The following is a 12,744-nucleotide window of genomic DNA, read 5'->3' as shown; positions in this document are numbered from 1 at the left end:
GGGCAATGCTGCGTTTGGTGGTCCCTATGTAGACTTGTCCACAGCTACATGGGAAAGTTTGCTTCCTCTAAATACCCTACTTGCTTAATGCTAAACTTCTCTTATTGCTGCTTTGCCCACAGATTTTCCCCTTCTTTCACTACTCCTGATATAGTTATGCTGGCAGGATTCCAACCGCTATTTTCTTCAAACTTGAACTTCCAAATGGTGTTTGATAAACACCCACATCAACCTCCCACAGAGTAAACTTAGTAGTCATAGACTAAGATTAGAAGTCCTTTTATAAATGGAACACTGGTTAAAGAAGAGGAAGCAGAGAGTTGGGATGAATGGCCGTTTTTCACAAAGGAAGGTTAAGGGTGGGGGTGTCTCTTGGCATTCATGCTGGGAGCAGTTTATCTTAACTTTTACATAAAAGATCCATAGATAAGGAAAAGTAGTGGTGTGACTAGGTGTATTGATAAGACTAAATTATCAATTACAATATTGTAAAGCATTTTTCAAAACTGAAGGGATGAGCAGGAAAATGACAAATGCAGTCCGGTATAAGCAAATAAGAGCTGTTGGGGCAAAAATGCAACTTTGCATATGCATTGATGGGACTGAAGGAAAAGAACACCTGGGAGCTATGGAAAGACATGAGGGAACATCACAAAGTATGTTACATCATAAAAAGATAAATTCAATGATGGACAGTTGGACATAATTGGAAAAAGTATGTTATATCCAACTGCCAATATTATGCTGCTCTAATGCACTTTACATAAGAGTAGTGAATGCACTTGGTCTGAATGCATTTAGGATCCTCTGGTTCTTAAAACTGAAAAGGGATTGTCGAACTAGAAAATATATAGAAAAAGTGCTATCTAAATTATAAAGTATTAGATCAACTTTCTAATGAATACAGTTGAATTTGGAACTGTTTAGCTTACGAAGAGAAGGAGATATGAGATGTGTGCATCATATATCTCCTTTTCTTCCTATTGCCCAAAGTATTCCAGTGATGCTGAATAATGGAAGATTCAGGATATGGAAGAAAACCATATCATAAAGCACATTCGGGGTTGAGATAGAGCGGGCTAAAAATGCAGTCAATAAATAAAAATAATAGTCAAACTGGAATTGCTGAGACAAGAAGTGGAAACGCGGACAGCTTTACCAAGGGGCATGGTAGCTGAGCTGCTAGTGATTGTGGCCAGGCCATATACCTTTCAGATTCAAAATCAATATATTTATGGATATGAGTGGTTGGGGCACATGAAGAGGAGGATGTTCTTGTACTCTTCTTTTATATTTTATATTTTCTATAAGCCACTGATTGGCCACTTGGTAGGCAGAATACTGCATGAGATAGGTCTTTGATCTGATAATAATGTGGCTTATATCAATTTTCTAATGATAACTGAGAATGCTTCAGGTCATATATGTAAACTTGTGTAGAGAAACAGCACATTCAATAGTTGGATATTGAGGTACTCAGGGTTTCCTGGACCATATATAGAAACCTGGTAATGCATTTATGCATTTAGAGCTATATAACATGTTTATGAATAAATCAATCATAAATACTTATTAGACAGCATATTTTCATAACAAATTAGTAATCAAGACTGACATTTCACAACTAAGTAATAAATCAATTATAATCATCTTACATTATGTTGTTGTTGTTGTTGTTGTTGTAATTGAGGAAATACCACCAATAATGCTCTGCTTGTTTTAAATCACCACTCTAGGGTTGGTACTCAAAAAGAGTGACTTGGCACAAGCCGGGTTAGACTTCGTTTACTAGTGATACACTATAAAAGGTGTTGTTCCTCCTAATAAACTGTTCATACATGCCTTTTATGTGTAATAATCAGCTTCTCTTGGTTTACCAAAATTTCTTCAGCGCTTGCAGGCCTGATGCACCAGAGGGAGCTATTCTACTACCAGTGATGGAGCTAGGATTGCATTTTAAAATACAGAAAACGTATAGACCTTTTTGAAAACTGCATAATCACTTCTGTTACTTCTAAAATGTGCATCCCATCTGTAGACCAAACCAGGTACAAGGTGGTTGACTGTACAGATGAAAGATACATGGTGTGGAAGAAAAAAATGAAATTGCTTTAAAAACTTGTCTATCCCTTCTCTGTTGCACTTCCTCACATGGTCCACATTTTCTGGCTAAGTAGAACTGCTAGATTATCATCACAAATATCATCTTGCTAATTAATTCCTTGCCAACTAGTTTGCTGTGTTATTTATTTCTAGGTTTTCTGCAAAGGAAATGGCATAGTACGGTTTATCTTGTCAAATCTCTCTTTTCCCACCTCCTGCTAGTGTGTGAAAAGGCAAACTTACTCTTGAGAGATTTAAAGGCTGTAGAATTCACTCTTTTTAAGTGGAATTCTGTTTTGTTTTACAAATGAAAAAGCATAGGTTGTGACAGGTGATGCCTTATGATCATGATGTATTTAGGCCTCTTTTGTTGCTTATAGTTAATATCCCAACCAGTGTTCTGGTTATAGATTATATTTCTGCTGCACCAATTCAGATGTACGTTTCAGCCTCGAAATCTGACTTCTTTTTAATTTCATGTTGCATTTGTATGTGTAGACTCAGATACAGCTAAATGTATTCATCAGCTTTACAATGTTCCTTGTGACTTTCTACCTGTGGCCCAGGGCATTCTTAAACATATGGGTGGCTGTGGGAAATTCCCCATCAACTTTCATTAATTCCTCACAGTGAACTTAACATCTTCCCTGAAGTGTTTTCCTTTTAATTGCAATCATTTACTATAGTGAAAATAACCATTAGACTTACTCCAAAGACACAAGCATTTCGGCAAGATTATGAAGCCTTTAGATCTCATTTTCATCATCAGGCAAGATGTTTCAGAAAAGGGAAGGAATTGGATGTTAAAGGTCTACACTTCTGTTATCCGTGGGAAGTAAGGGTCTACAGGGACTTACGTGTGACTTACTCAACAAAGTAATAGTAAATTTGACCAAAAAAGTAGCAAAATTAAATGTATTTCAGATCTGTTCCTATGCTTGCTGAAGCAAAAACAGGGAGATACATTCATTTTAATCAGTGTGGTCCAACCTGCAGCCCATGAGCCGTATTCGGCCCACCAATTCATATTTGTTGGCCCTTTCCCTTCTTACTGGAAAAATATTTTAATTTAACATTTGGAAAAAAATTGTTTACCCTTCTTACAGCTTTTAAGTTTTTAAGAAACATTTTCTTTCTGGTATGTCTCTGGCCCTCACATTCCTATACTAAAGTTTGATTGGCTTTCTGGTAACTAAAGGTTGGACAACACTGATTTAAATAACCAGATTCATTTAAATAAGTATCTTTGTAGAAAAATAAAATTATAGATAAGTTTTTGTCTGATTTTGAATTTATACCCTCCCATAGAATGCCTTTTTAAAATTCCTGATGCAAACCTTTCTCAAAGTGCAAATGTTTGTATTTTTAAAAAATTATCCTAGAGGCTGTCTTAGGATCTCATCACATTAACGCTGAGAAACGGTAAATCTATATGCATCCTGTTGTTCGTAAAGGATGAATGTATATTCCAAGACTGGAACAACCTGCCGGAAGAGCTCCGACAGTTAAATGAGCTGTAGGAATCTAAAGGCCTATCTCTTCCAGTAGGCCTATCCAGCTAATTTTATGCATGAATTTTAAACTTGTGTCCTGTGTTTAAATCTCTGTCCTGAGTATTTAATGTGTATTTTAGAACTAGATTTTAATAGGTATCTTTTATAGAACTACATTTTAATATGTGTCTTTATAGAATGTTTGCAATATTTTTGTGTTTTGACCGTGCTGTAATCCACCTCGAGCCATGAGGAGTGGGTAAGAAAATTATTATTATTATTATTATTATTATTATTATTATTATTATTATTATACACATGGAATGCGTACAAACCCCATGACACACTTTTCTTACGTTTTGAAAATAATCTGTTTTGACTCCATGGAAGGTTTGCTCCTCCCAATTCGTTTGATGTCCCCAGATGTCACTCTCTGACCTTTTCCCTCACAATGATTTTGGTAAATATTGAGCAATTATGTAGCCTTGAAGCCTCAAAATACCGATATTGTGAGAGTTGGAAGAATACTGCATCTGTGCAATACCAATCACTACCTTTTGGTTCAAACTGACAAATTAAAGGAAATTGTGCAGATTCAGTGTTTATTATTTCTTTTAAAAGAAATCTTTAATTAGTAAATAGCCTTTCTGAAGGTCTTTTCTTGGCAACCACTGAAAGAGAAATGGTGGCTTCTTCCCTCACAGGGTCAGCAGAATCCGTTCACAGAAACCCACAGCTGATGAAATGTATATAAGATGCAGGCTCACACAGAAAAGCTGAAACTCAGAATCGATTTAAGATAACAAACACAATTTCAAATTCATGTTTAATTCCAGTACTCCATTTCTGAGATCTTTTGCAGATGGTTTCCAACGGGTTGCTGACTAAAGAAATCAAACATAATATAATGGGACCCATTGAGAATCGCATGCAAATGAGTTCAGAAACAGTATAGTTTAATGTGATGAGGTTATTAAAGGGGGTATAGGGAATAGCTGGCAGCATTTAAACCTGGCTGTTTCAAAAGGCCTTCGATGTTTAGTTGTTGCTGGATTGATCTATCTGTCCATTCCATAATAGTCCCATTGTTGTTGTCTTGCCATTTTATACCGCACTTTATCGTCCAACTGTGAAATTTCCTTTTCCCATTTCGTATCACTCTGCATTTCGCCTGGGATCTACGAATTAGTCTCCTGTTTTTAACACTGTATCCTGCTTGTTGATTTTAATGATTGTTTTTATTGATGTTGATGTTTTTTACTGGGATAATTGTTTTATTGCTTTGTTACTGTTTTGTTTGTTTTATCGGGCCTGGCCCCATGTAAGCCGCCCCGAGTCCCTTCGGGGAGATGGGGCGGGGTATAAAAATAAAGTTATTATTATTATTATTATTATTATTATTATTATTATTATTATTATTATTATTATTCAAACATCAAAGATAAAATGGAATGACTTTACAAGGCAGAACCACCCTACCTGATCCAATAGCCTCAAAATATTCAGAAGTTATTTGCTCCTTTTGTATGTATTTCCAATTCCTTAAAATAATAGGTTCACTATGACCCGTTAGAGCCTATTCAAGAATACATTACCCTATATACTCAAAGATAAGCTGAGTTTTTCATCCATTTTTTGATCTGAAAAAGCCTTCCTCGGCTTATAATGAGGTTGGTCAGCAGAGTCTAGAAGCGATTACTTGCAATATATGATATATTTCTGTCTCTTCTTACCCTCCCTTATCAGTGTGTTTTCTTTTCCAAAGCCTCCCTCATTCTTAACCAAGGGAATGTTTTGAAAAGAGAGAGAAGACCTTGCAAGTTAGAAAGAAGAAAAAAAATATCAATTGATCTTATAAAAGCATTTTCCCCTGAAATATTTGTTAATCTCTGCTACAGATATATAGGCATTTCCCCTTGCAAGCCTTTGCAATTCCTATGTACCTATGTATCTATATCTATCTATCTATATACATTATTTTTATATATGAATTTCCCCCTCATATGTTTGCAGGTCTTTGCAAATCCTATATACATATAGATATCTAGAGATTTCCATGTACCTGCATATCTATATCTATACGTATACATTACTTTTATATTTGAATTTTCCCCTCACATGTTTGCAAGTCTCTGCAAATTAGGTGACACGACTTATATTCTGGTTGGCTTATGGTACTTTAAACAGGTATTTTGATAGGAAAGAAGTGGTGCAGGGTTTAGACGTGTGGGATCTACTTTCTAATTTTTCATTTGAAACTCACAAAATCCATCAGGTGCAGCCAGCTACAAAGTAGTAATTGAGGGAGACAGAGGCCAATGCAAAATGATGATTGCATCTACTAGGTAATTTCCAATTATTCCTCTGATAAGCATGGTATTGGAAGCAGGACTGTGCCAAGTACTCTTAACATTAGTATGTGGGTCCCAAATTGTATATAGCACTTTTAAGGTAGATACTAGACCTTGTGTTGAATCCAGAAGTGAACAGGCAACCAAAACAGTTCTTTCCAATCTGGTCATGTCAGTCAAAATTCTGGAAGCCATCTGCACCAATTGGAGTTGTTTGATTGTCCAGAATAGCACAGATCTATAAAAAAAAACCCTGCAATAACCAAAATTTATTGCAACAAGTGAAATAAACTAGGTTGCCAACATACTCCAAATTGTTGACTGGCCTCGCCGAGCAGCTTTATTCACAGATGTGTTTAAAAGCAGGAGAGGTAAAGTGTGTTAACATTTCAGATTAGTATTTTGCTGGCAAACACACTTGGAGTCACAGGAATTTGTGTCATTTTTTCAGAAAGAATGTTTTGAAATCTTATCAGTGCTGTTCTGCATTGAGCCTTTATTTATAGATGGATTAGCCAAGTGGAGTTCTGATTTTTGGTAATATCTGCAATTTTCCACAGAGCCGTACAATCAAGAATTGTCCTTGTATCTATCATGCTAATTTTTTATTGATTCATATGGGATAAAATACCTGCTGAGCTGATATTGCCAATGTGAATTTATTACATTTTTGTAGTTGCAATAGGTTTCAGGGGGGATTTTATTTCTTAGAGTGAAGATTGCCTATGATCCAGCCCAAATTTGAATGTTACATCCCAGAGTTTTGAATTGGAGGGAATTGAGTGGGTGTAATCCTACCTTTGAAAGCAACCTGTGCTCAACTTTGACTGTTTTAAAGTCATATTTCCCTTTGAAAAGTAGTGTACTCATTCCCTCTGATTTCAAAGTAAATTGGTAACACATGGATGCACTACGGGTCAACTTTGGATGCAGGATTATTGAAACTTATTTTTTCTTCCTAGGAAATTAAGGATAAACTAAGAGATGCTTCTAAATCACAAGGGGATTATGCATCTTTCTAACAGTAAAATAAATAAATCTGCATTTCTAATAGTAAAAGCATCTAGCTCGTATTTGATTTAAAGATGAAAACTGGGGGAGTCATCTTTTAAAGAATTCATTTTTGTTTATTTAATGCTTAGTTCACTAATTGTTCTGTAATCCTTAATTATAGTTTTTAGTCACACTCTAAAATAGTGAAACCCCTAGGAAGTACAGAGCTTACAGTGAATACAGGAAGGACTTCTGTCTAAGCTGTATCTTATGTAGGCTGGGACATTTTGTGTGCTGTGTTTTTATTGGTGTTTTATGTTATTGTTTTATATGATTGAATGCTTTATACTATTATTTGTATTGCTTAATTTATTGTATTGTATGGCATTGAATATTTGCCTTTTTAATGTTTCAAGCTGCCTTGAGTCCCCACGGGGAGATTGGGCAGGATATAAATAAAATTGTTTTTGTTGGTCAATTATTCTCAGGGTTCAACATCTCCCATGCCCCCAAAATGTTTCTTTGGGGCTTGTCTACTGGGTTTTTTTGGCCCTCTCAAAAATGCCTCGCGATATATTGACAGTGTATAGCTCTGTCCTAATTCTGATTTCAGAAAGACTTGGATAAAAGTTGACAGAAAGGAAAGCAGGAAAAATACTGTTAACTTTCGTGTGATTTGCTTAGTTCAGCGAAAGAGCCTCCCCATGTTAAACTTGTTTTTTGTAGATATTCTTACAAAGTAGCCTGATCTCATCTTTACTGGAGGAGACATGTGCAGAATCGCATTTCATGTTATGAGCTATGTGAAAACTTGTGAAAACTTTGCGAAATGATGCTTTATTTGGGCTTCATAAAGCCAGTAAAACACCATTTAAATATCACAAATCACTATAAAAGAAACTTTGCAGCCACAAATCAATAAAAGCTGGGGGCAGAGAGAGAAAATCCATACAGCTAAAACAGTATGAAACCATAATGTAATATGAAAGTGCTGGGGCTAGAAAGATGCTAAAGTAGATGCCAGGCGGTCCACTCTCACACTTCACAACTGAAGACCATACAAATGTGTTTCTCAGTTTGATGTTTCAAAATTGTACAAAAGCCAGTGTCTGTCAGCCAGATTGAAACCATACTGTGTTTTAAGATATGAAGGTGCCCAGTTATCTGTCATTGCAGCATATGTAATGAATCAATTTCTTCATTATATACTGTCAGTCAATGTATGCAGCTTTGCAAGGAGGGGGGTGGGTTACCAATAATTTTTCTTTTAAGGAGTGGGGAACCTTTTTCTCTGGAGCCACTGACAAACAGAAAAGATTAATTTGCTGACATCCAGGGATGCCTTTCCCCACTTTTCTTTCAATTTCTGCTTTGGTAATCAACTCAATAGATCTATGCTTCTGTAACATGCTGGGGGTAATTGGTGAGAAAGGTTTATCTGCTCTCTCCGTTTCTTCCTGTTCATGTATGCACAGTTAGGAATTCTGGAGGCAGTTGCTATTTAACTTGTCTATTGTAGGCAGACACTGCTACAGCAGGATTGGCAGGAGCAGAATCCCATTCTTTCTCTGTTCAAGATTCATTGTACTGTTTATTTAAGACATCTTACTACACCTCAAAACTAAAAGTCTATTTCTCCAGCCACTCAGCATCATCCTCCAAATGCTGATACTAGTTTAAAAAAAAAATCCTCACTAGATGGATGAAAAAATGGAGGGGGCGCTTGGCAGGCCTAAATAGATTTAAAAACAAAACAAAACAAAAAACAACAAGAATTTCACTGGTAATTGAGGTGTGTCTGTACAGCGTAAAATTCCAAAGAAAAGATGCAGGCAAAATTACCAAAGGAACATTGCAAATATAACAGTTCTATATGTGAATTATTTTCAGTGTCTCTTTCTCTATGATGCTAGAAATTTGAGGATTGAAGAAGAACTCAATTTGATGACAGAATTATATTGGCAGCAATGCCTTCATTGTGTCTCCTTTCATAGCTTATCCCTGTCTCCTACACACATCCTTTACATCCATCTGGGAAAAGTGTTGGACTGCTGCTGATGTACATTGCTTGCAGAGCTTTCAGCAGCAGAGACCAGCCATCTGCTCTCCATATCCAACTTAAAGGCTTCTCTTCTCAGAGTGGAGACTTCCTAACCTCTTATCTAATGAGAATTTTGAAGGTGTAGGCCACAGTCAGTATGTTGCCATTAACAAAGAAAAAATATATTAGGGAAATGTTTTGGAAATACCCAAAACCTTTATAAACAATCACTCCTAACAAATATGTCACAAAATTATACAGTACATTTGTGTGTGTGACTTTTGCAGATTTGATTATTCACAGATTTGATTAAAATGTCTCTAAAAATCTCTAGGGACCTCATCCCCTGAAGGGGATAAAGTGGGAGGAATGTTCTTCTTACTACTGTTTGGTACTATTCCATTTTATTTTCAACCCCATCACACGCAATGTATTTTGACCATTTGTACTGTAATCCTCTACATTCTAAGCTATCACAAGGGCAAATATAGTCCCCACGCATTCTGCATCCTTTGTTTTTTTAAAGGAAAACTTCACAATTGTAATGGTCCAAACTCTTAAGTCTAAAAAAGGAAGGGAAATATAGCCACAACAAAGTGGTGATATTTTGAAATTGCAGAATTCCTGATAAATTAACTTTAAAATTTCCAGTAAAGGTTTCATGAAGGTGGAGTACTGGTGAGAAAAGGAGCATCGAGGCTCATTTCAAGACCACCCACAGGAACACCTACTCAAACATCACTAAAATGAACTAACATGAGCAAATCTGGCAATTCCCACCCTACGCATAGATAAGTGCATTTAGCCATTTCTGGATGCATTGGGAGCTCTGAAGACTATTGCTCCCTGACTCCAGAATCCTTCATTTCCAGTTTTCAAATGGAGTCCAATGGGGTGACCAGCAGAAGTAGTTTTGCATCATATGATGAAGTGTATATTAAGGGGGGGGGGACACCTTGCATCTGATAAAATCCTAGGTCTTCTGGTGTGTTTCTGTGGTCAACCTCTGGCAGAAGTTGACCATAGAGTCATGCTGGAGGACTTAGATATTCCCAGATAAGAACTATAAAAAACGTTCACATTTTCCCCACATTTGCAGGGGTCCTGCACCCCTAACCATATTCAATAACCAGACTTCTGAAATAATTAGCAGATACAGTAAATATTTTAATTTTATATATTTTTCCAACAAGTAATTCAGAGCAAGCTTTTAAACACTCTTCTATGATTTGAGAGCTGTGTATTTTGATGAGAAAGTGATTGAAACGTCCTTCATGAATCATGATCTGGCAGGTTGACTTGAGTATATAGTGGTGCCTCTTGGTTGGCTATGAATCTGTTGATCATTGAAACCCTCAGAATGCAAATTGCCTGGAGGTCCCCCCCCCCCAACAAGTTAGCCTAGTGCTCTAACCATGAGGAAAGGCGGGTAAGAAATAAAATCATCATCATCATCATCATCATTATTATTAGTTCTGATACAAACATTTTAAAAATAACAACAATGTTATTGAGGCAGGAGTACTGTCTTCCAAATTGTAGTGAATTTTGAAATAAAATTTAAATATATGTGTACAATCTAAAAGAAACAATTTCTTCACAAGGGGATATCTTTTGTCAGTAGATTAGCAAAAAGCATATGAAATAATGAAAAATCAATTTCATTGTAAGTAAACAAACCTTATTCCCACAGAGAACATGTTTCGTCATATTTTCCAGTGCCAATACTTTATTATTTTTTAGAAATTTTGAAATGTGAGTTATTTAGCCGAAGTAAATTATTGCACCATTAACTTGTGGGTCATCTGAAGGAAAGGTATTTTTATGGCTTGCATCAAAGATATCCAGGGCAGATGGTGGCTTTTGAAAATGCCAAGACCTTAATCTGGCAATGTGGATTGAATTATCAAAGCTAGTCCTGCTTTAAAGGGCAACATTACAAGTATTACCAACTTTGGAGAAACAGAAAAGAAAAATGTAGTTTCTGTTTTCTAGCAAATACTGGGAAGGAAAAAAAGTTTGATCTTGGGTTATAATCAGTTGAACATAAATCCTTAATATTATAGGAAAATACCAAGAATACCTTTGATGACAAAACAGCAGTTAATAAACAGTTGTCACAAATAACTATAGCCAGAAAGGGAAATTGCAGTTTAACTCTCAGCTGCAGAAAAATAACTTCAAATGGAAAAAAAATCAAATGAATACCAGCACTCAGTTTATCTGCATAATCCTGAAATGATGTAAGGTGTGCATAAATAATTGAATTCATTTTATCATTTGTTTTGGAAAGTAGTTGTCATTTTGCAACAAAGTTTGATTAAGGAAAGTATTTTCCTTACCCAACTCCCATAAATTTGTCTTATTGTCATATATACCTCTGAATGTATAGGTAAAGGTAAAGGTTTTCCCCTGACGTTAAGTCCAGTCGTGACTGACTCTGGGGGTTGGCGCTCATCTCCATTTCTAAGCTGAAGAGCCAGTGTTGTCCATAGACACCTCCAAGGTCATGTGGCTGGCATGACTGCATAGAGTGCCGTTACCTTCCCGCCAGAGCGGTACCTATTGATCTACTCACATTTGCATGTTTTCAAACTGTTAGGTTGGCAGGAGCTGGGGCTAACAGCGGGAGCTCATTCCGCCCCCGGGATTTGAACCTGGGACCTTTTGGTCCGCAAGTTCAGCAGCTCAGCGCTTTAACACACTGTGCCATCAGCCCCTCCCCCCCCAAATGTATACCTCAGGTATAAATGGAGGACAGGTTTTGGAGACCAAATTATGGATTTTGATATAACTCATGGACAGCTTGAGGGTAAAATTTTAGGGTTCATTACAAGACTCCTCACAGCCATTCTGTGGAGAGTCAAATGAACCTCTCCACCACCATGTTTCAACCTAGGCAGTGAAAGAGATTGCTAGACAGAGTAGATGGGGTAATTGTTTCTTTTAGGTTCTCCACATGTGAACAAAATTCTTAAAGGAGAGCACTTTGTTAGTCCTTGGAAAACCTAAAAGAAATCTTGACTCTCACAGTTCTTCCTGTCCTGGCAGGGGTTTGCCAAAGAGTTACTGCTGCGGTAGATAGAGCAGTGTCAATTGGGTCCTTTTTTTTTTTTTTTGCTTCTCCCAACCTCTTCCATTGTCCCTGCTCCAGTGGGAATACTCCAAAGTGCCACCATTGCAGTGAGGAGTGCAAAGGAGGTTGCATTTTTTTTCTTTATGCTCCCTGCCCCAACAGAGAAGCACCAAAAGAGCTGCCACCATAGCACTCAGAGCAGAGGAGATCAGTGTTTTTCAGCTTCTCGCCATTTTCTCTCCTTGTCCCGGCAAGGAAGTACCAAAGAGCTGCCACCAAAGTGGAGAGCAGAGTCGATGGAGACTTTTCTCCCCATTCCTGCCCTCAAAAGAAGCACCAAAGACCTACCACAACAGATTGCCTAAAGGAATCTACTGCAGTTTAAATAATACTGGCAACCTGGTCAGTGTCTTTGTACTATGATAGCACTTAGCCAACTTTTCTTCCCAAATTGGCCCTTAAAGTAGATAGAAGAGAACAAAATCCTGGGTTTAGAATATATGGGCCTACATGTTCTGCTCGACTTGTTGGTTGTAAAAACTGTATTGAAAGATTTTTTTCTTCTTCAAAAGCATGGCAGAAAATTGAAGCTATGTGCAATAGATCAATTTCTTCTTTCACAGTTAATGGATCACTCCTTTCTGGAATGTTGCAAAACCATATATTCTTCACATGCCAGGAAAGTGT

At 36.9% G+C, this 12,744-nt stretch overlaps 1 protein-coding gene across 5 annotated transcripts in view; it reads left to right on the top strand.

The window, feature by feature from the left end:
* chid1 (chitinase domain containing 1) overlaps positions 1–12,744 on the top strand; it is a 134,118-nt gene that overhangs the window by 114,698 nt on the left and 6,676 nt on the right. The gene's annotated exons all lie outside the window — the stretch shown is intronic.

The sequence above is a fragment of the Anolis carolinensis genome, chromosome 1 (genome assembly GCF_035594765.1).
Source record: "Anolis carolinensis isolate JA03-04 chromosome 1, rAnoCar3.1.pri, whole genome shotgun sequence".
Lineage (NCBI taxonomy): Eukaryota > Metazoa > Chordata > Lepidosauria > Squamata > Dactyloidae > Anolis > Anolis carolinensis.
Note: the sequence above shows the minus strand (reverse complement) of the source record. Positions and strands in the feature narration are given on the sequence as shown.